The sequence below is a fragment of the Lissotriton helveticus genome, chromosome 8 (assembly GCF_964261635.1).
Source record: "Lissotriton helveticus chromosome 8, aLisHel1.1, whole genome shotgun sequence".
Lineage (NCBI taxonomy): Eukaryota > Metazoa > Chordata > Amphibia > Caudata > Salamandridae > Lissotriton > Lissotriton helveticus.
Window position 1 is genome coordinate 462,271,550 of NC_136069.1, and position 22,736 is coordinate 462,294,285.

The 22,736-nt window shown below is 49.3% G+C and overlaps 1 long non-coding RNA gene across 1 annotated transcript in view; it reads left to right on the top strand.

Annotated features, from left to right (window-relative positions):
- Nucleotides 1-524: 524 nt before the first annotated feature.
- The window catches only part of LOC144772782 (uncharacterized), a 340,470-nt gene continuing 318,258 nt past the window's right edge, over nucleotides 525-22,736 (top strand). The window contains exon 1 of the long non-coding RNA XR_013599839.1: nucleotides 525-623. This is a non-coding gene — a long non-coding RNA (uncharacterized LOC144772782). The remainder of the gene's footprint in view (nucleotides 624-22,736) is intronic.

Genomic DNA, 22,736 nt, shown 5'->3' on the forward strand with positions numbered 1-22,736 from the left:
CTCTCTTCTCATCTCAAGCCTAGCCTAAGGCTACGTGTTTGCCGGCTGAGAACATCACAGCCCTGAAGGCTGTGATGTCATCAGCTCGGCAAACAACTATCTGTGAGGCGCAGTCTCCACCCCCTGATGGCGTGGAGGTTAAGTTAGCCCCGGGCGTTTTGAAAACAAGCCCGGGATCGCTAACCCTCCACGTCAATCAGAGAGAGTGGAGCTTGTCAGCACACCCTTTCCCAACTTGTTACAGGGCATGGGTGGGACCCCTTCCTGTGACGAGTTGGGAAAGGGCGTGGCAGGTGGGAAGCAGGAATCGAGTCTGCGCAGACTCGACCACCTCAGGCTTCCCGCGCATGAGTCTGCACTCAGTGACTGTGGCAGTTGCCGATGGGGGTGCTGCGTCACATTAGACGGACTCTGAATTCCCAAATCATCAGTGCCAGGCCAGCACTGATTACTACACAGTGTTGCTTGCTTTCTACTTGTAACAGCACCATTTGCAGTGCTTTTGTAACTTGTTGCTGCCGCCTGCGGCCTGCCAGAGAGAGTACTCGGCCAGACTCGGTGCCTGCTGAGTGGTGACATGACTGAACTAACTCTGGTCAGTTAGTTCAAGGTCACAAGTTCAGGTAAGGCCCAGGCGGGCATTTTTAGCTTCCAGTAAATTAGAAATACGAGTAGGACGCTCATGCTGTCAATACACAGGACTCAGCGCATCGTGATACATGAGCGCTATCAGCCGATCAGAACCAGAAACTTAAAGGAAAAACTTAAGATCGTCAGTTAATAGCGAAGTTTTCAGATTTTTTAGGGTGAAAAAAAAAACAGTATGCTGTGTGTGTATTGCATTTCTGCTATTAATGCTAATCTGTTATGTATGTGCAAGCTGGCACTGCTGATCGCATGGCACCTGTTCTAGGTGTCTTCATGTAGCCTGATAAAACGTTTAAATACACACCAAGACACAGAGATATACGTTGCATAGAGAGGAGGCATACTCCCTGCTCCTTGGTGCACGCCTCTATTGTTTAATTGTTTTTCTCGGAGAGAAGTTCCACCCATGTCTGGGTATACCATTTGTACGTGGGAGTCCCACGTACAAATGGTATACCCAGACATGGGTCCCATGTTTACTGTGCCTTTGGACTTGAGCTCTATCTCAGTGATTTTTACCGGCTGGCTTAAACCAGTCTGGGGTTGATTGTGTGTGTTCTTGTGCATAAGGGACATTGCTTAGCAGTTCAAGCTGCCGCATGCTCTGAGTGGCCATGAGTGACATATGTAGCCACGTGTGGCTCGTGGAGTGACACTTTCTCACGAGCAGTTGAAAACAACGTGTAGGGAAGAAAATGCAGTCTGAGGTTTCTGAAGTTTTCCTTACTCGCGTCCTGCCTCTAATGTTTTTTTACTAACAGTAGGTTGTGATGACTGTTTCATATATTGCAAGAATACTTACTGGTAAGGATTACAAAACGGATAATAAAGTATATTTTTTGCAGTTTCTTAGACAACTTGCCTCAAATTACTGCCAACACAGAAGCTGTTACACTCAAAACAAAAATGTCTATGTCAGCGTGAATCTGCGTGCACCCTTTCATCTGAGGCTCAGAAATGTGTTTTCTTGTAAATTCCATGTAATGGGAATGTTGTTTTTTTAAGTGGGAAAATCACTGGTGTTTCTATTTGCCAAATTAATGACCGTCAGTTTACCAACCCTTGAAGGATAGAAGGTTGGTGGTGGCCTTTTTTGGTTTTCGTACTTTTAGCCTTTGGTGAAAGAGACAGGGAGTTGCGAGTCCTCGGAGATCGAGTGTACAGTTTCCAGAGCATTTCCACATTGAGGCTGGCTCAGCCATAATTTTGCTTCTTGTGACCCTTCTAACCCGAGCTGGTCAGCAGGCCAACAGTAATGTCAGGCGTGTTAATGTTTACATTTGTACGACTGATGGCATCCAGGTGGGTTTTCCTGAGTCGTGTTTTTATAATGAAGCTAAGGAATGCATTTTCTAGATTCTGAGCTGAGGCAAAACGTGTTTGGATGTTTCTTCTTTCTGCTAATTTAGGTAACGCTTATAACCAGGCCGTGCAGAAGCGGAAAGTTGGGACTGGCCACTATGTTCTTTTCCTGGGCTGTTCTGTGCCATAAGATTTGGAGAAAATCATATTTTCCCAAAGTTCCCTTATTTCCGAGTCACGCATGTAATTTTACTGCAGTATTGATTTGACTTTAATAAGAGCACCCGGCTCATGGCTGGACCGATGCTGTCCTTTCTGAGGCCAGGGAGCGATGGCTTAGAAGAGCACTGCAGGTAGGGATCATTGATTCGTAAGTAGGTTATATTTATCAAGTGAAAAGCATCTGACCGTATTTACGTTAAGTTTGTGATGCAATTTTTCACATTTCACATGCTGCAGTCTTCTCGTGGCATTCTGGTGTGACAAGAAACCAGATTCTCCTGTCAATTAGTAACGGGGGCACATTAGACTTGTGAAAGAATAGCACACAGTGGCACAGATGGACAGAGCACGTGGTAGGCCAATTAGACTGAGAGTTTTGCCAGTTATTGTCTTTGTTAGAACAGATTCACAATTGCTTGATAAATCTTCCTGCTTTCACAAATTTGCTTGAAAATGCACCATTTGCCTAATCTTTTTCCAAAATTTTCTTGGGGATAGGTGGTTCGGGATTGCTCGCTACGCTCACTCAACGCAGTGCAGTATGACAATTGCTTTACGCCCTACCACTTTCAAATGTCACCAGCCGTCACTGGTGGTACCCTTGGTATTGAACAGTTTGAGTCTTGAAGGATTGGAGGTCCTCGAGGCATTTCATATCAATTTACATTTCTTCACTCATGTTTCCCCGCAATCAACACTATCGACTGGTAATAACGGAATATCATTTCCCCTCCCTCAAAGATCATAACTACGATGTCCCAACATTCTTTAATGATTCCTCCCTCTATGGACTTGCTTCACAGTCAGACAGTTCTTGTGGTGGTTCACATAAGTGTCCTCGGTACTCGTTCCATTTCCCCCAAATCTTGGACCATTTTTTGGGGCATCCTCTATGCACATATACAGCCTTTTCTGCTACCATCGCTGTGTCCATATCGTTCCCCCATTGTGTACGTGATGGCAATACTCCCGACCCCCACTTCCTAGCGACGTTTCTCTTTGCAATAGCTAGACCCAGCGTCGCCCAAGTCTGCATACCTCGATCCATATCAGTAGGGGACCAAATATTTAACAGGCAACATCTAGGTTCTCTCTGTAGGACCACCTCCGTTGCTTCCGAGATTTCAGATAGTACGTGATCCCAGTATTGCTGTACCCTTGGGCAGTCCCATATGATGTGATAGAACATACCTGGGAGGCTACATCCCCATAAGCAATTAGGGTCTGGGATACGGCCTAATGTATGCAAGAGCGTGCGGGAGTAGTATATTCTGTGTAATGTTTTCAATTGTACTAGTTTGAGCCGTGATGGTATGGTTGCCTCTTTTGCCGATGCTAGTGCATGTGACCAGTCTTCGTCCTCAATATCTCCTAATTCTACCTCCCACCTGCTACGGAGAACCACCGTGGGATCTGGGAGATTGTTGATTAGTTTTCGGTATGTGAGGGAGATCGCTTTCTTGTCTAGACAGTCCGTAAGGAGTCTGTTCTCTAGTGGGGAGGATTCAGTAAGAGTTGTACCTGTCAGAATGGCGCTTTGTAAGGCGTGTTTGATTTGTGCATATGTATACCGTTCAGTATCCGCCATCCCGTATTGTTCTTGAAGGGTGGGGAACGTGACGATTTCACCCCTCTTCAATAAGTCACCTATCTTAGAGATGCCAATGAGGTCCCATTGCCTGAAACCCTTGGTATTTGCCAGAGTACCCAGACGACGTGTGTCCCAAAGTGGTGTGGCCAGTGTGAGTACCCCTTTGCGTGCCAGATCCGAACCGTATGGGCAGTTGGACCCGATAATTTGTGGCGTCTTTTGGTGTTATAAAGTGCTTTCATCAGCTGGTCTGTGGGCTGGACAGTTCTGTCGAGGCGGAAGGCTGGGTCCTGTTGTGGGGCATGGAGCCATTGATTCACCACCATCAGCTGTGCCGCCCAGTAATATAATTTTACACAGGGCAGGGCGATTCCCCCATCATACCAGGAGCGGCACAGTTTGGATTGTGCTATGCGGGCCGGTTTTCCGTCCCAAAGTAGGGTGGAAATTTCTGAGTCTATGGATTTAAAATATGTGAGAGGGACCAGAAAGGGCGTATTTTGTAACACATATAAAAACCTCGGGAGTGCTAGCATCTTAAATAGTGCGGCCCTCCCCAGCAGCGTTAGTGGTAAAGAGCGCCAATGGGCGACATCCGATTTCAGCCTCCGTAGAGGTTTAACCAGGTTTTCTTCCACAAAGGTTGATTCCTGAGGTGTAACGTATATTCCCAGGTATTTGAAACCTCTAGTGACCGTTTGTAGTGCGCAGCCTGGGGGTAGTAAGGGCGGCCGACCTAGGAGAACATATAGTAGTGATTTTGCCCAATTAATGGCATACCCTGACACCTCTCCGTAGTTTTTAAGTATGGTCATCAGAGCTGCCAGTGAGGCTGTAGGGGACATTAAGTAGATTAACACGTCATCCGCATAAAGAGAGATGCGGTCCTCCCATCCGTCCCCCAAGTTATTCCCCAGATCAGAGGGGAAAGGCGGATTTTCACCGCTAAGGGTTATAATATTAGGGCAAATAAGAGCGGGGATAGTGGACATCCCTGTCTTGTTCCGCGTCCCAGTGTGAATGTACGTGAGGTATGGCCATTTGCAACTACTTGCGCGAGGGGTTCGGCGTAGAGTAATCTAATCCAACTACAAAATTTCGGTCCAAACCCCATTGTCTTAAGCACTGCAAATAGGAATGGCCACTCCACGAGGTCGAAGGCCATTGTTGCATCCAGGGAGAGAATGGCCGCGTCTTCCCGTAGCATAGGGATGCGGTGCAGGACTCCATGGATTCGTCGGAGGTTCAAAGACGTGTTCCTCCCGGGCATAAAGCCCGATTGGTCCGGGTGGATTAAGGTTGTGAGGTGGGGCTGCAGTTGGAGGGCTAGGAGCTTTGCCAGGACTTTTGCATCAGTGTTCATTAGGGAGATAGGCCTATAAGAGGACGGGAGGTCAGGTGGTTTGCCAGGTTTGTGGACCGATACAATGATCGCCAGTCTCTGGCCCGCCGTGAGTGTACCCTTTTCCAAACAGTCGTGATACATGGGGAGCATGTGCGGGACAAGCTGTCGTGCAAGTGTTTTAAAAAGCTCCACAGGCAGACCATTGGGTCCCATGGCCTTCCCAGTATGTAGTGCTGACAGGGCCTTCCCTAATTCCTCCCCTGTTAAATCACTCTCCAGTGCTTGCAAGTCTTCCTGGGACAGCGTGGTCAGAGGCACGTCTTGGAGGAATGCCATGCTAGCTTCCTCTGTTACCCCTCCACGCGCAGTATATACCGTCTCGTAGTTAGTGGCCAGTTCTTCTACTATGCGTGTGGGAGATGTCGTATGTGTGCTGTCTGGGAGTTCTAATGTAGCGATCCATCTATTCGCCCTTTCCTTTCGCTCAAGCCAGGCAAGCATTTTCCCTGTTTTGTCCCCCAATTCATAGACCCTGTGCTTTGTGTCAGTCAGTCTCGTTCTGGTCATATCCTCTGCGTATGCCCTGTATTCCTGAGAGGCCAGTGCTAGGGTGCGTGTCGTTTCTTCCGAGTTGTCTGATGCGTGGGCCAACTCCGCAGTTTGGACAGCTGTTTCTAGTGCCTCAATGTTCGCCCTTTGGTCTTTTTTGTGCTTAGTAATGGTGGAGATAGCTTGGCCCCTAATCACTGCCGTATATGCCTCCCAGAGGACTGATGGTGAGTCTACTGAGTGTAAGTTTTCGTCAAAGTATTGTGTGGTGGAGGTTATCAGTGTCTTCAAAATCTGTCTATTTTTGAGATACCCTGGGTAGATCGGGAAGACTCTTCGGCGCCGGGTGGGTAGTGCTGTGTAGGTGAGTTGTATCGGGGAATGATCCGATATCCCCCGGGGGAGGTGTTCTATTACTGTAATCTTTTCTGGGGGAATTGCTAGTGTCAGCATGTAATCTATTCTGGAGGAACTATTATGGGCTCCCGAATGAAATGTGTATTGGCGTTCATGAGGGTGTTTAATTCTCCATATATCCACCAGCCCCAGTGCTTCCAGGAAATCTTTAAATATGTGGGCAGGTCTTGTAGTATCCCGCGGGGGTTGCCGGTCTACAGAGGTATTCAATACTGTATTGAAATCGCTGCCAATTATGAATTCCCCTTCTGGGAGTTCGATCAGTAGCTTATCCAGGTCCTGGAAAGTCTCTTGGTGTAGTGCTGGTGGAATGTAGACCGATAGTATATTGTAAGGCCTTCCCTCCCATTGGCAGTTGACCGCCGCAAACCGCCCTCTGTCATCCACCCAGGTGTGTTTGATCACTAGGGGAGCGCTTTTTTGGATGAGGATACCCACTCCGCGGGAGCCGGTGGAGAAGTCCGCGTGTGCGATCATCTTGAAGCCCCAGCGATTAAGTGCCTGGTTTGACGTGCCTACTAGGTGTGTTTCTTGTAACAACGCCAGGGTGGGTGCTTTCCTCTTTAGATATTGTAGGACAAGTCCTTGTTTAATTTTATGGCCCAACCCATTAACGTTCCACGAAATGACCGTTAGCGGGGGGGATATCAAGGGTTGTGATTGGGGATCGAGTGTCGAACTGTCATGTTCAGCCATAGTCTCTGGAGAGGAAATGTATTATTGCCTTTTGGATCGGCCCATGTGTCGAGGACTGGTGCGTATCTAAGCCCATAGTGCCTTCCAGGGTTTGCGTTGGTTTGCTGATGTGATGTGTGTCAGGTTGTATGGACCGTGTTTGGATGTTCTCGTACGGTCGCTCCAGTGTAGGCCATGTGTCCAAGGGTGTGGTGTGGGCCCAAGGTGGTAGCGGTGTGTGCTGTGGAAACGCCAACCAGGTTAGAAACAGGAAACAAAAACTAAAACATAGTAAACTCATAACATTGAAATCCCAAACCCCCCTCCCTGCCTCCCTGCCCGGTGGACAATAAACCTTCCACCCCCCCAACTGAGCAGAGTGCTTGTATTCCCAACTAAAGAAAATAGTTCTTGTGGGTGAGACTTCTGTGTCCGTTGTTGAGCCCTCCCCTCCGAGAGTGAACATGCAGTGCCCGTTGTAGTCAAACGTCCTACCGGCATGGATCTGTTCGTGCGTGACCGGAATGTCACCCCATTTGGACAGTCACGGTCTGCGGCCATCCGTTACATCTTCTCCCCGCGTGCTATTAGGATTCTCTCCTTTGTAAAAGGAGTAAGTAACTTACTTATTCTAAGAGGTCAGCTACACGGGGGTGACTGTTAGTATCAATGTCCATCGTGTGTCATATGAGACTTATTCTGTGTCTCCTGTTAGTTGGGGGCTTCTTTCTCTTCGGTTCCGTTGTACATCTCGATTCCTAGACCCTTTTGCCGTCCTCCAGCCCTCCAGCCACTCCTGAGTCGCTTGCGGTGAGTCAAAGAACCAAGTTTTGCCTTCAGATTCCACTCATAGTTTTGCTGGAAAGATCATAGAATACTTGAGCTCCCGAGCTCGCAGTTCTCTTTTAACCTCTGTGAATCCTCGTCGCTGTTGGGTTACGGCCGCTGTGTAGTCTGGATAGAAGTGGATCTCGGTGTTGTCAATTTTAATTGGAGGGCGAGTGCGTGCTGCTTGTAAGATGGCATCCCGATCCCTAAAGTTGAAAATGCGGGCCAATATGGGACGAGGTGGCGCCCCGGGTTTTGGCTGCCCTCCCGGTACCCGGTGGTCGCGTTCAACTGAGAAATAGTTCGATAGGCCTTTGGGTTTCAGTTGTTTGTAGATGAGGTCTTCAACGTAGAGGTCTAGGGCAGGGCCACGTTCGGACTCCGGTACGCCAATCAGGCGTATATTGTTACGTCTCGATCGACCTTCTTGATCGTCCTGCTTCGTCTTAAGCATGTGGTTGTCTTCCTCAAGTTTTTAGACTCTACGCTGCAAGTCAGACGTGTCCCCCACTAAGTCGGTAGTCATTTTTTCGACCTCCACCATGCGGTCGGACATTTTTGCAAAATCCGCTCTGATCAAGGATAGCTCCGTTGTGATTGTGCCCATTGAGGACTGCATCGTGTTCAGGGCCGCCATGACATCATGAAGGGTAACTTCGTCCGCTGTACTTGTTTCCCTTGTTGGCTGGGGCGAAGTTCGGGGAGTATCTCCCTTCGCATTGTCCGTCGGGGCCTTCTGGTATGCGTATTTGTCCAGTTTCGGGGCCTGCTGGCCTCTTGTACCCCTGCCGTTCATCACGGTATAGATGTTGGTCAGAGTGATTATCACGTTGTACACTACTGGCGTTCCTCCACCTCTTCTATGGCCGGGGGCGCTACGTGGGATAGTCGCAATGCGTGTGTCCCTGCTCCCCGTCCCTGCTTCCTGCAGTCTCTGAGTAGGTCTGCTGCGGTGATTTTTGGTCCACCAGGTAAAGTTACCGCTGCGTCATGGCCACATGGAGAACGCGACGAGAGGGTGCTAGTAGCGGCTTACGGTACAGTCGCAGGTGTGTATCTTCTGACCGGTGCCGTGCGTTCTTCCCTTCCCCTGGTACGTAGTCCCACTCTTGCCGATGTTGCACCGACCCCCTCCGGGTCCTCTCTGCAGGTCCTGGAGCGTGGTCAAGTGGGGGCACCGTCTGGATGGATTCTCGGCTGGCTGCCCAGTGCGAAGCACCGTCGCCTTCTATCCTGGGTGTAGTTTACTTGCTGCCGTTGCGGTGCTGGATTGCTGTTGGGACTGTCTTACAATCGAGTCCCCGGCGTTTGGCGCCAAAGCGGGACGCAATGCTCCAGCCGGTGCGGTGCCTCAGGGGAAGTATCGGAGGGCTAGACGATGCCGGCGTTGGTGGTTGGTGAGTGTAGGAATGTAGGTGGGACGGCTCCAGGCAGTGTGTCTCTGCTGCGGAAGGTCCCCGCGACGGGGCTGTTATGGCGGCTGATCACCACGCTGGATCCCGGGCGCAGGGAGAGCGAGACAAGGGGCTGCTGGAACACCCTCCGGTCTGTCCACTCTCTGCCTGTCTTCGCTACGTTCCCCTGCCGCCACAGGGGCTGCGCTGGTACCTGTTGGCGCCCGCCTGGCGCGGTCTGGAGTGTGCGTGGGTGAAGGCTACACCAGGGTAGAGTTCTCAGTGGGCTGCCGGATCAGAGGTACGTTTGTTTGTTGCCCTGGGGGCGTTGTTTACACAGCGAGGGTGACAGTCGCTGATGTGGTGGGACGTTACCGGGTGTGTCTCGCACTCGAGCCCCCGGTCTTAGGCGCCAAACCAGGCTGCAATGTTCAACACGGTGCCGCTCCACAGGGGAAGGTCGTCGAGAGATCCGGATTACAGCCGAGTGTACCGGGGGATTAGACGCTCCAGGTCATGCTATTTGGCTACTGCTGAAAAGGCGGATATATGTTCGGATGTTGAGAGGAAGGCTCATTAGTCACAGAGCTCTCTCAGAGTGCGGCCATCTTGGCTGTTGGCTAGCCACGCCCCCCCAGTTTTCTTCTTAGTTTCAAGTCGAGTTCAGAATGATCTGAAGTCTTGGGACACAGCTCCTACTCTTATTCCAAATCTAGGGGCCGGATTACCTGCTAGGTCCCTCCCCTGGGTGGGACCAGGAAGGGGGGTGGTTACACCCCCTTTCCTTTGTCCAGCTTTGCGCCAAGACTGGGGCTGGAGAGCCCCAGCACCGGTTTGAACTGGCATATGCACAGGGACACCTTGTGTGCCCCAGGCATGTCTGATTCTATTCAGCCCTGTCCTACCCAATACACAAAACCCTGTCTGGGGTGGTGCTAGCACCTCCCAAGGCAGGAAACCCTTTGTCTAAGCCGCCCTCGCTGGAAGGACTCCCAGCAGCAGGAGGTCAGACTTGTGTCTGTGGTGGCAGCATCCATTTTGTGATGCTGAGGCTCTGTTTAACTTTAACCGGGGTTCAGGTTAGGTACATGTCGTATCCCTCTAGAAGGGTGGAAAGCTACCCCCGTCGCCAGAACTGGCGAGGGGGTAGTATTCCAATTCGTATAACACCTTACTCAACATGTTTTGATAAAGCCAAACCAAAGATAGCATTTAACCGCGAGGTTCATAATGCACTTAAGAGTATATGGTATGGCAGTATCATGAAACAGCTAAAGGACATGGTTCCGAAAGCTGCAGACAGGCTCAGCTCATGCCAGAGCACCATCTCACATATTTCCAAGCACTCTGCCTCCAGGATTGATGAGGCCTTCCATAGGAGTGGCTGATAGGAACATATGTGTCCATTTTGGGTTAGGCATAGGCATACTACACCTAAGTAAGGGGTGATTACACCGACTTACCCCAGCTGAGTGATCAGCCAGTTGTGTCAAATATGAAGGCCAGGGGTGGCACAATACGTGCTGCAGCCCCTGGTAGGCCTTGGAAGCACCTATGCCCTGGGTACCTGGGGTACACTGTTACAGGGGCCAATAAGGTGAACCAGTTCCAATTTCGTAATGCACCTAATGTGCATTGGCATTAATTTAGAGAGAGAACAGCAGGCTGTGGGTCTGATTAGCAGACCCACAGCCACATTAAGTCATAAACCAGTGAAGCAAAAAGCAAAAATGTGGGGTGCCCATAGGATAGCAGACCCTACTCTCCTACACAACCCCCCCCAAACGCAGGGACATTAGACTAAACTTGACCAGTTGTGTCTTCATGTTCTAAGTGGAAGTACCTGGAGAGACCATCTGCATTACCATGGTCAGTCCCTGGGCGGTGCTCCACTGTAAAGTCCATCCCCTGTAGGGAAATGGACCACCTGAGCAGTTTGGGGTTTTCACCCTTCATCTGATTAAGCCATAAGAGGGGCTTATGGTCGGTCTGAATCTTGAAGTGAGTGCCAAACAAGTATGGTCTCAACTTCTTCAGGGCCCACACCACAGCAAAGGCCTCCCTCTCCATGGCTGACCGACGTTTCTCTCTGGGGGTCAGCCTTCTGCTAATAAAAGCAATGGGCTGGTCTTGACCATCTACATTAAGTTGTGAAAGCACAGCTCCCACTCCCAACTCAGAAGCATCTGTTTGGACAATGAACTCTTTTGAGTAGTCAGGACTCTTCAGGATAGGTGCAGAGCACATGGCCTTCTTCAGGTCATCAAATGCCTTTTGACAGTTTACTGTCCACTGAACCTTTTTGGGCATCTTCTTGGATGTCAGATCATTAAGAGGAGTCACAATGGACCCATAGTTCTTAACAAACTTCCTGTAGTACCCAGTCAGGCCCAAGAAAGCTCTGACCTGAGTCTGGGTAGTTGGAGGGGACCAGTCCTTTATGGTCTGGATCTTACTCTCCAGTGGTTGAACTTAGCCTCCACCTACAAGGTGGCCCAAGTATACAACTTTACTCTGCCCTATCTGGCACTTGGTTGCCTTGATAGTGAGGCCTGCCTTTTGCAGAGCCTCTAGCACTTCCTTCAGGTGGACCAGGTGATCCTTCCAGGTGGAGCTAAAGACAGCAATATCATCCAGATATGCTGCGCAAAAGTCATCCAACCCAGTAAGGACTTGATTCACCAACCTTTGGAAGGTGGCAGGTGCATTTTTCAAACCAAAGGGCATCACCACAAATTTATAATGCCCACCTGGGGTAGAAAATGCTGTCTTGGCCTTAGACTCCTCAGCTAACCTGATTTGCCAGTAGCCAGGTGTCAAGTCGAATGTGCTCAAATACTTGGCAGAAGCCAATTTGTCTATGAGCTCATCTGACCTTGGAATAGGGTGTGCATCTGTCCTGGTGACAGCATTGAGTCCTCTGTATTCCACACAGAACCTCATCTCTCTCTTTCCCTCTTTGGTGTGAGGTTTGGGGACCAGAACCACTGGGCTAGCCCAGGGGCTCTCTGAAGGCTCAATGACACCTAATTCCAGCATCTTTTGCACCTCAGTCTTGATACAATCTCTGACATGGTCAGGTTGCCTGTAAATCTTGTTCTTCACAGATAGACTATCACCAGTGTCCACCACATGGGTACACCAGTTAGTCTGACTGGGTGTCAGGGAGAACATATGTCGATATGCCTGCAAAACTTGTCTACAGTCATTTTGCTGATGTTCAGTGAGGCTGCCATCTAAGGCCACACCATCAACTGAGCCATCCTCAGGGTTCTGAGTCAGCAGGTCTGGGAGAGGGTCACTCTCTTCCTCCTGCCCCTCATCTGTAGCCATGAGCAAGCCCGTGTCTGCCCTGTCAACATATGCTTTCAGCCTGTTAACATGGAGCACCCTGTGGGGGCTCCTGGGAGTTCCTAGGTCCACCAAGTAGGTAACCTCTCCCTTCTTTTCAATGATAGTATGGGGTCCAGACCATTTGTCTTGGGGAGCTGCTGGGGCCACTGGCTCCAACACCCATACTTTCTGTCCAGGCTGGTACTCAGTCAAGACAGCCTTTTGGTCATGCCAAGTTTTTTGTAATTCTTGGCTAGCCTCAAGGCTTTTGGATGCCTTCTCCATGTACTCAGCCATCCGGGAGCGGAGACCAAGTACATAGTCCACTATGTCTTGCTTGGGCTTTTTGAGAGGTAACTCCCATCCTTCCCTCACCAAACACAGGGGTCCTCTTACAGGGTGCCCAAACAACAATTCAAAGGGGCTGAAGCCAACCCCCTTTTGTGGGACCTCTCTGTAAGCAAACAGAAGGCAGGGTAGAAGGATGTCCCATCTTCGCCTGAGCTTTTCTGGTAATCCTTTGATCATACCCTTTAGGGTCTTGTTAAATCTTTCAACAAGCCCATTGCATTGTGGATGATAGGGAGTGGTGGACTTGTAGTTGACGCCACATTCCTTCCACATAGCTGTTAAGTATCCTGACATGAAGTTGGCACCTCTATCAGATACTACCTCCTTAGGAAACCCCACTCTGGAGAAAACTCCAAGTAAGGCCCTGGCCACAACAGGAGCTGTTGTGGTCCTAAGTGGAATTGCCTCTGGGTACCTGGTGGCATGGTCCACCACCACCAGTATGAATCTGTGCCCAGATGCTGTAGGGGGATCCATTGGTCCTACACTGTCAATCCCCACTCTTTCAAAGGGCACCCCCACCACAGGTAGTGGTATCAGGGGGGCCTTTGTGGTACCACCTGCTTTGCCGAGGGCTTGGCAGGTTACACAAGAGCGACAAAACTCCTTGGTATCTTCAGACATGTGAGGCCAGTGAAAGTGAGAGACAAGCCTGTCCCAAGTCTTATTCTAGGTGTCCTGCTAGGGGAATATCATGGGCCAATGTAAGAAGGAAGCCCCTAAATTGCAGAGGTATGACCAACCTCCTGGTTGTACCAGGCTTGGGGTCTCTACCCTCTGAATAAAGGAGCCCATCATCCCAATATACTTTATGGGTACCTTGAGCATTCCCAGCAGCCTCAGCAGCAGCCTGCTGTCTGAGGGGTTCAAGAGAAGGACAGGTTAACTGAGCCTGCCCCAAGTCTGCCCTAGAAGGTCCCCCTGTCCCCAGAAACTCAACCTGATCAGGTTCAAGCTCTTCATGGACAGTTCCTTCAGGGGTCGTTCCTTCAGGGGTCTCAAGATCATCTTCCTGTGAAGGCTGATCCTCACTTGTAGGCAGTTGGGAAGGCACAGCCTTTACCCGCCTGTTCTTCTTCTTGGAAGGTACTTGGTACATTGTTCCAGGATCCAAGACCTGAGGTTCAGAGAGGTACTTTTTGGCCTGTGACCTGGTCACAGCAAGGACATGTGATGATATCCCTAACATCTCTGCATGAGTCCTGTACTCAACTTCTGACCATAGAGAGTTCTCCAGGTCATTGCCCAACAAACATTCTACTGGGAGATCAGCACTAACCACAACTCTTTTTAGGCCAGTTACCCCTCCCCAGGAAAAGTTAACAGGTGCCACACTATGTGTAGTAGTGACATTGCTGGCATTGGTCACCAGGTAATTATCACCTGGCAGGTATTGTCCAGGGTCCACAAAGCTAGGTGTCACCATGGTGACACTGGCACATGTGTCCCTGTATGCTTGAGCCACTTTTTCATTAATCAAAGGCGTCTGTCTGTACTTGCCCAGATTACTGGGACTGACAGTAGTGGACAAATCAATCTCCACATCACAAATCAGAACAGCCTGTGTAGGGGTTCTGACTAGGCCAGAATCTCCCTCAGTTCCCAAGGTGATACCTACTACCCCCTTAGTTTGTGTACCAACACTACTAACTGTACTATTGGGTGCAGGTGCCTTAGGGGCTGCAGTGTTGGGGGCTCCACCCTTTTTACACTCATTTGTCCAGTGAGAGGTGTTTTTACATGTACTACACCAGGGTTTTCTTTGACCTTCTTTCTTCTTCTTCTTGGAAGTTTGGGACCCACCCTCAGTATTAGTTTGGGGCCCTGTTGAAGACTTCTGGTCTTTACCCTTCTGCTCCCCACCCTTCTGGTCTGTTTTCTTTTGGTCACCACCCTGGTTCTGGTTCTTTTGCTTAACTCTGGTTCTTACCCATTTGTCTGCCCTCTTTCCCAATTCTTGGGGAGAGGTTAGATCTGAGTCAACCAAATGTTGATGCAACTGCTGGTTCTGACAGTTATTTAAAATCTGTTCTCTCATAAGCAAATTGTACAATCCTTCATAGTCTGTAACCTTACTTCCCAGCAACCAGCCCTCCAGAGCCTTAGTGGCACATTCAACAAATTCAGACCAGTCCTGAGTCTGTGTCTTCTGGGTGTCTCTGAACATTAACCTGTACTGTTCAGTGGTTAAGCCTAACCCATCAATCAGAGCACTCTTCAGGACCAGGTAGTTTCTAGAATCCCCATCACTAACTGTGAGGAGTCTGTCTCGGCCTCTACCTTCAAAGGAGAGCCACAAGATTGCTGCCCACTGCTCCTGAGGGATCTGCTGTACTCTGCAGCCTCTCTCAAGTGCAGTCATCCATTTGTGGATGTCATCCCCAGTCTTGTAGGGGGGCACAATCTTACTCAGGTTTCTATTGTCATAGGACCTGTCTTTATCCTTAGGGATAGTGCTGCCACCAGTGGATCCTAATCCACTCTCTCTAGGCTGCCTTGCTCTAGCAAGTTTCTCTTTGGCCAGGGCAACTTCTAATTCTTGCTTCTGGATCCTAAGTTCAGCCTCTCTCATTTTGACCTTATGTTCCCTTCTCTGAGGGCTAGACATCACTCTTCTGGAGTGACCATGAGAGCCTCTAGAAGCTTGGGAGGTATTGGACTCACCTGAGTGATTCCTCCTCCTCCTCATTTGCTCCTGGTTAAGTCCACTTGGGGGTCTGAATGGGTTGGACCCACTCTCAGTCCCAAATAAGCTTAAGTTAGCCTGGTTAAGCCTGCTGACTAACACCTGACTATTTCTCTCATCATCAGACCCACTTTCCTCCTCCTCTTCCTCTTCTTCCTCATCCTCAGGCTGAGTATCTCCAGTGACCTGGTTTTCCTCATCTATCTGGATGACAGGGACAGGGGTGTCAGTGTTATCATCTTCTGTGGGAGAGCCTCCATCTCCATTCCCTGAGGGGCCTGGTTTGGAGGTCTTTGGAGCTTCAGACTTTTCTAATAGCTCTCTGAGGTGATCTGCTGTAGGGGTAGGACCCGTTTTGATTCCTCTTAAGGAACACAGCTGCCTCAGTTCTTTAAAATTAAAGATAGCAAATTTGGATGGTGCCCTTGGAGGGTCACTCTCAACAGAGATAGGTCCAGTGGATCCCTCTGCTCCAGACATTGCTCGAGTGTGGATGGATATGTTGCAATCTACCTACACTGGTGTTTACCTACTAAACCTATCTAGTAGTTGTAGTCAGGGTGTGCTACTCCCTATCCTCTACAACAACTAAGTTCAGTAGAACTTAAGTATACTAGTCTTGTTTTAGTGTACCTATCAGGTACCTGTATGATCTTTCAAATGATTCTCTCAAAGATTGTAATGGTAAAACAACAGCAAGCTCAAATCCCAATCCGCTGCTCACCAATGTGAGAAGTTGGCCACCTTGTACCATGCCAAGCAACCCTTATGATGATTGGTTGTAAGTCAACCTTGATAGACCAGCTATCCTAGTAGCGTGGACAAAGCAGTCTTAGGCTAAACTCTGTAAAGGCATGTGAAGCAAGCTGTTTTACCATACACAATCCCCTTGAATACCAAATGAAAGGACACCACACAGATATATATTGAAAATATATATATATTTATTTACTACAATACCCCCTATACTCTTTATGAGCACAGAAGCAAATGCGTTAAAACAAAACACAGTTTAAATACACAAAAGTTGCACAATATGGATGAGCCCTAGGGGCCACTTAAACCATATACTAAAATAGTGGTATAAGAACCACCAATCTGAAAGGAAATAGGCCTAGCGCCTGGGGAATCGCTGGAGCTGTTCGGGACTAACAGTGAAGAAGTCGGGAAAGGCCCGCGGGACTCGGGTGCAGTGCTTAAAGTGCACGCATGCACCAATGCAATGTCAATGGTGCGTAAAAGTTACAAAGTTAGGGGCAGATTTATGAAGGCCCTGCGCCGCCGGTGCGTCCCTTTTTCCCATGTTAAAAGTGACGCACCGGCGGCGCAAGGCCTTCATAAATCTGCCCCGTAGTGTTTTAGGAACCTTCCGACTGACCTAGGAGGACAAAACTTTAGATCTAGGCACTAGAGGTGTGTACCAGTGTATGAACACCGGCGTTGCAGAGTTACCTCACCCACAGGAAGCGGGTGCACAGGTGCGAAGATGTGTCGGGTTTCGTCACGCAGGTCGATGGTGCCTGGAGATGAAGATGCTGCAGGCGGGTCGTCGAGGAGGGTTCCGGTGGATCCAAGGATGGATCTGAAGAGTTGAAGACCTGAAAGCAGAGGGGACAATGTTCAAAGTCACTGGTCAGTGACTACCGTGGAACCAGGATGGAGCAGGCGATGTCGGGTGCAAACAGGTGAAGAGGTGTAGCTTGTCTCCGCAGCCACGTGGACACGAAGAGGTCAAGGACGTCCAGGAGTCGATCACGAGCTGTCCCACGAAGGCTCTAGCTGATGGCGGTGTCGGCAACTTGATTGGAGCAAACAGGCCTTGGCTAATGCAAGCCACGCAGGAAGTGAAGAAAGCTTGTTACTCGGACCAGCAAGGTCAGAGCGGGCTCTCCTTTTCAGGGTAGCGAGGGCCAGTCTGGAGCAACCAGACCAGCAGTGTTGTTCGTAGGTTTCGTTGCCAAGATGGCCACCAGCCAACGGGCTAGCGACCGGGATGACGCGTCGAGTGGCGAAGTGCAAAAGGGCCCCACGCAGATCGTGGAGATGCAGGGGGGCTGATCTTTGGTGCAGATGCTGCTCGGTGGTGGGGCTTCTCAAACCCCAAAGCACAGCGTCGAGGGTGCCTCGGGTGCTGCGCAGTCAGCTTCTCGGGGGTCTTTCAAGATGGCCGGTCCCACGTCTCTCGGTGCCTCCACGGGTCTCTTCTTTTCAGGGACTGTGGATCGGGCTGTGAGATGTCTGGGAATCCAGGTCTTGTCGGGCTCTGGGCTCCGGCGGGAGGCGGCGGCAAAGCAGACGTCGAGTTGCTGGTTGGTGCCTGTATTCACAGGGTGGTCACTCCTTGGCCACAAGGGAGATTCTCTTCAGTCTTCTGTGCAGCAGAATGTCGAAGTCCAGTTTTCTTCTTAGTTTCAAGTTGAGTTCAGGATGATCTGAAGTCTTGGGACACAGCTCCTACTCTTATTCCAAATCTAGGGACCGGATTACCTGCTAGGTCCCTCCCCTGGGTGGGACCAGGAAGGGGGGTGGTTACACCCCCTTTCCTTTAAAAAAATTTTTTTTTTTTTTGCATCCTCATCCACATTCATGGTCTCTAGCTGCCATGCTCCAGAAGCAGGTAGTGAGGCACATAGAGTGCAGTCGTGCTGACTCAGTCGAGACTGGCTGGGACGATAAACGGGTGGTGATGACATATCCCTTCAGCAACATCTGACTCATTCCCAACAAACCAACCTTGTTGCACAAGTGGCAGATAACACCAGTAAGCCAGATGCTATCATGGCTAATACCAACAGATAGTTAGGTATAAGCAAAATGATTGAACCATGGCAGTGTAATCATCGGACCTGGGGGAACCCCCCCCCCCCCAAAAAAAAAACAGGTTCAATTTGACCAGCCCAACAAATGCCAAAAGGCTCTTCTCTCTTTCTTCCCCGCTCTAGCCAGATCTAGTTTCGAGATATGTACAATGGAGTTACACCAATCGCTAAACGTAGGGGGAGAAGCATCTTTCCAATGTTTACAGATTTCTCTTCGAGCTGCCAGGATAGAATAAAATAATAAGTTCTTTGCCGGACTACGAGTCTGATCCACAACACCAAAGATGACCATGCAGAGATTAATCCATACATTGCAGCCCAAGGAAGATGAAAGTTTGCTGCTTATTGAGTCCCAAAAAATCGTCAACTGGGGGCAATCGAAGAACATGTGAGTATCCGGGGCTTCTTTAAATCCACACCTTGGACAGGCCACAGGGCCTCCAAGAGAAAACTTTGACAACCTCTGTGGGGAGTAGTACGCCCTATGTAGGGTAAAAAGATGGTTTCTACGCAGCCAAGCTGGTTTAACTAAAGCCCAAAGGACCCTACAGGAGAATGACCAGAGATCTTTCACATGTATTCCTGGCATTAATTCTCCCCACAGCAACTCTGGGAGAAGGAAGTTGCTATCGATCTCCTCTAATATTAAGTTATACCACACAGAGATCTCTTTCTTTGCTGGTGGTTTATCTATCAGAAGGGTTTCGAGTTCACAGCCTCCTCCTAGTGGCAGATTTGTTCGTCGTGCAGATTGAGTGGTAGCAGCTTGAGACCAGCTCGAAATGTGTAGATATTTAAATCTGGACATGTTGGGCCCCACTTTATTTACTAGATAGTCCCAAGGAAGCAGGGCCCCTTCGCCGAACAAATCTCCCCAGGTTGATATTCCAGCTTCTCTCAATGGGAGTGCTAGTGCGTCTCTCGCCCAGCTAGGAGCCAAGGGTAGATCCCAAATTGGAGATCTACTGGAATAGTACCCCAAATTAATTGTAGATCTAATCTTTGCCCAAGTTCTTGCGAGGACATGAAGCACCTTCAATTTTACTTTTTTAAAGAACTTGGGATCTCCAAACTTGAAGAGGTAACCTGATTGACCAATTCCCTCGCAGCGTAGGAGAGCCGAGAACATGATGCCTACTCCCTCACCTGTTGGTGTTTTAAGAAGCATGCGTGAGTGTGAGAGTTGAAAGGCCCACGCGTATATCTGTATATCGGGGCCAGCCAGTCCACCCTTCTCCCTGCGACGCCTGATCTTTTTCCAGGCTATCCTAGGATTTTTGTTTTTCCATAGGAAGGTAGAAATTTCTCCCTGTAACTTTGCCAGTAAAGAAGGGTAAAAAAAAAAGTGGGATTGTATTAAACAAAAAAGAAACCTTAGGTAGAATTGTCATCTTTACAAGATTCGCTCTTCCCAACAGGGACAAGGGAAGGTGTTGCCAAGATCTCATCAGCTTACGACACTCTTTTGCTATTGCTGCAAAGTTTAAAGGGGCAATCTGGGTGATATCTTTGACGACATTCAACCCCAAATAGCGCAAGTTTCCACTAAGATGTTGATTAAAGCCACTAGCATCGTCGTTCCAAGTCATTACCTCGGTTTTGGAGGCTGGTACCTGTAGGCGCCCGCCTGGCGCGGTCTGGAGTGTGCGTGGGTGAAGGCTACACCAGGGTAGAGTTCTCAATGGGCTGCCGGATCAGAGGTACGTTCGTTTGTTGCCCTGGGGGCGTTGTTTACACAGCGAGGGTGACAGTCGCTGATGTGGTGGGACGTTACCGGGAGTGTCTCGCACTCGAGCCCCCGGTCTTAGGCGCCAAACCAGGCCGCAATGTTCAACACGGTGCCGCTCCACAGGGGAAGGTCGTCGAGAGATCCGGATTACAGCCGAGTGTACCGGGGAACTAGACGCTCCAGGTCATGCTATTTGGCTACTGCTGAAAAGGCGGATAAATGTTCGGATGTTGAGAGGAAGGCTCGTTAGTCACAGAGCTCTCTCAGAGTGCGGCCATCTTGGCTGTTGGCTAGCCACGCCCCCCGAGTTTTCTTCTTAGTTTCAAGTCGAGTTCAGAATGATCTGAAGTCTTGGGACACAGCTCCTACTCTTATTCCAAATCTAGGGGCCGGATTACCTGCTAGGTCCCTCCCTTGGGTAGGACCAGGAAGGGGGGTGGTTACACCCCCTTTCCTTTGTCCAGCTTCGCGCCAAGACTGGGGCTGGAGAGCCCCAGCACCGGTTTGAACTGGCATATGCACAGGGACACCTTGTGTGCCCCAGGCATGTCTGATTCTATTCAGCCCTGTCCTACCCAATACACAAAACCCTGTCTGGGGTGGTGCTAGCACCTCCCAAGGCAGGAAACCCTTTGTCCAAGCCGCCCTTGCTGGAAGGACTCCCAGTAGCAGGAGGTCAGACTTGTGTCTGTGGTGGCAGCACCCATTTTGTGATGCTGAGGCTCTGTTTAACTTTAACCGGGGTTCAGGTTAGGTACATGTCGTATCCCTCTAGAAGGGTGGAATGCTACCCCCGTCGCCAGAACTGACGAGGGGGTAGTATTCCAATTCGTATGACACCTTACTCGACATGTTTTGATAAAGCCAAACCAAAGATAGCATTTAACCGCGAGGTTCATAATGCACTTAAGAGTATATGGTATGGCAGTATCATGAAACAGCTAAAGGACATGGTTCCGAAAGCTGCAGACAGGCTCAGCTCATGCCAGAGCACCATCTCACATATTTCCAAGCACTCTGCCTCCAGGATTGATGAGGCCTTCCATAGGAGTGGCTGATAGGAACATATGTGTCCATTTTAGGTTAGGCATAGGCATACTACACCTAAGTAATGGGTGATTACACCGACTTACCCCAGCTGAGTGATCAGCCAGTTGTGTCAAATATGGAGGCCAGACCAGGGGTGGCATAATAAGTGCTGCAGCCCCTGGTAGGCCTTGGAAGCACCTATGCCCTGGGTACCTGGGGTACACTGTTACAGGGGCCAATAAGGTGAACCTGTTCCAATTTCGTAATGCACCTAATGTGCATTGGCATTAATTTAGAGAGAGAACAGCAGGCCCACAGCCACATTAAGTCATAAACCAGTGAAGCAAAAAGCAAAAATTTGGGGTGCCCATAAGATAGCAGACCCTACTCTCCTACAAAGTCCTTCCAGAGAGGCAGCTTACTAGCACCGAAATGGCGAGGCCCTGAGCAAGTGCTGCTGGCTACCAGGACTGCAGTTCAAGTGACGAACCGGAAGAACTGGGTCTATGCGACATACTGCCAGGTGTTGCAAGACCTAGTGAGCCCAGCTGCGTTGACAGATCACCGTGACATCCTGGTCACCGAGAAAGAACAAGCTGTGTCACCTGAAGGATCTGAGGAAGTCTTCCCGGACCACATGATTCCTGGTACATCCCGATATCAGCTGCGACCAAGGAAGAAAGACACTTTTTTGTTGAAAAAGACTGTTTGAGCCAGTGTCCTGGGTGATTAAAGCCTGACTACAAAGGGGGGTAGCCTTTTAGTGACTGCTCGTCTCAACCTCAGTGAAGAAATCAACGTCTGCCCAGGACTTTAGGGCACCATCTGTTTTGTTGTTTGTCAACGAAATGAATATGCCTAAGGAGAAGAGACCAACTGGTGCAAGAGTTTGTAGCAAAAGAACAATGATTGTTACTGGACTCACTTTGACTGCTGTTATTGTTGCTGCAATAACATGGATTGCAGAGGAAGTAGCCCATGTCCGAAATCTACTGACTGCTACTACTCCTGTACCCATTGAACACCATTACTTCACTCTTCTTTATCATGAGCAGAAGCACAGAATGTCCTACCTCAATAACACTTTCATTCAGATATTGCACCATACACACAATGCTACAAATGTTAACAACAGCTGGGTATGTGGAATGATCCTAGCTCATCAGAAAAAGGGAGGAACGCCTTTTATTCCCTTGCCGCTTTCACATAATGGCTCCTGCAGAGCCTGGTTTGCATTGTTGTGGGCTTCTGAAGTCGCTAACATTACTTATGCTGATATAGGAGGACTAAATGCTCAGTTGAATAGTGTTTGTTACCCTGATGTGGAAGGAGATCCACAAGCTAATGGAACTGTATGGGAAATGGAGGAATGTTGTTGAAGAAATTCCTCCGCGTGCTATGTTTTCCCTAACACTCGAACAACAAAGGGAAATGGACCTCCTGGTATTGCAGTCACTAGAGCTCAAGCGGATCTGTGGGTGAGCAGTATTGGCAGTATACCTGTGGGAAACAGTGACTGTACTTTAGTGTTGAATATTACTGGAATGAACAATAGCAGCTTTTTGTCCTCACATAATACTTACTTCATTTGTGGAAGTAAAGGTTATTATCACCTACCTATTGGGTGGTCGGGTAGCTGCTACGTGTCCTTTTTGCTTCCACCTGTGTTTTTGGCACCTGCATCCTACCATAAAGACTATAAACTGTATAATGACATTTCTAAGAGCCGATTCAGGAGGACAGTAAATAATGATGAGGTGGATCAAACTGATAGTGCACTGCAGCAGTATATTGACTTTAACTTGGGACTATTCTTCT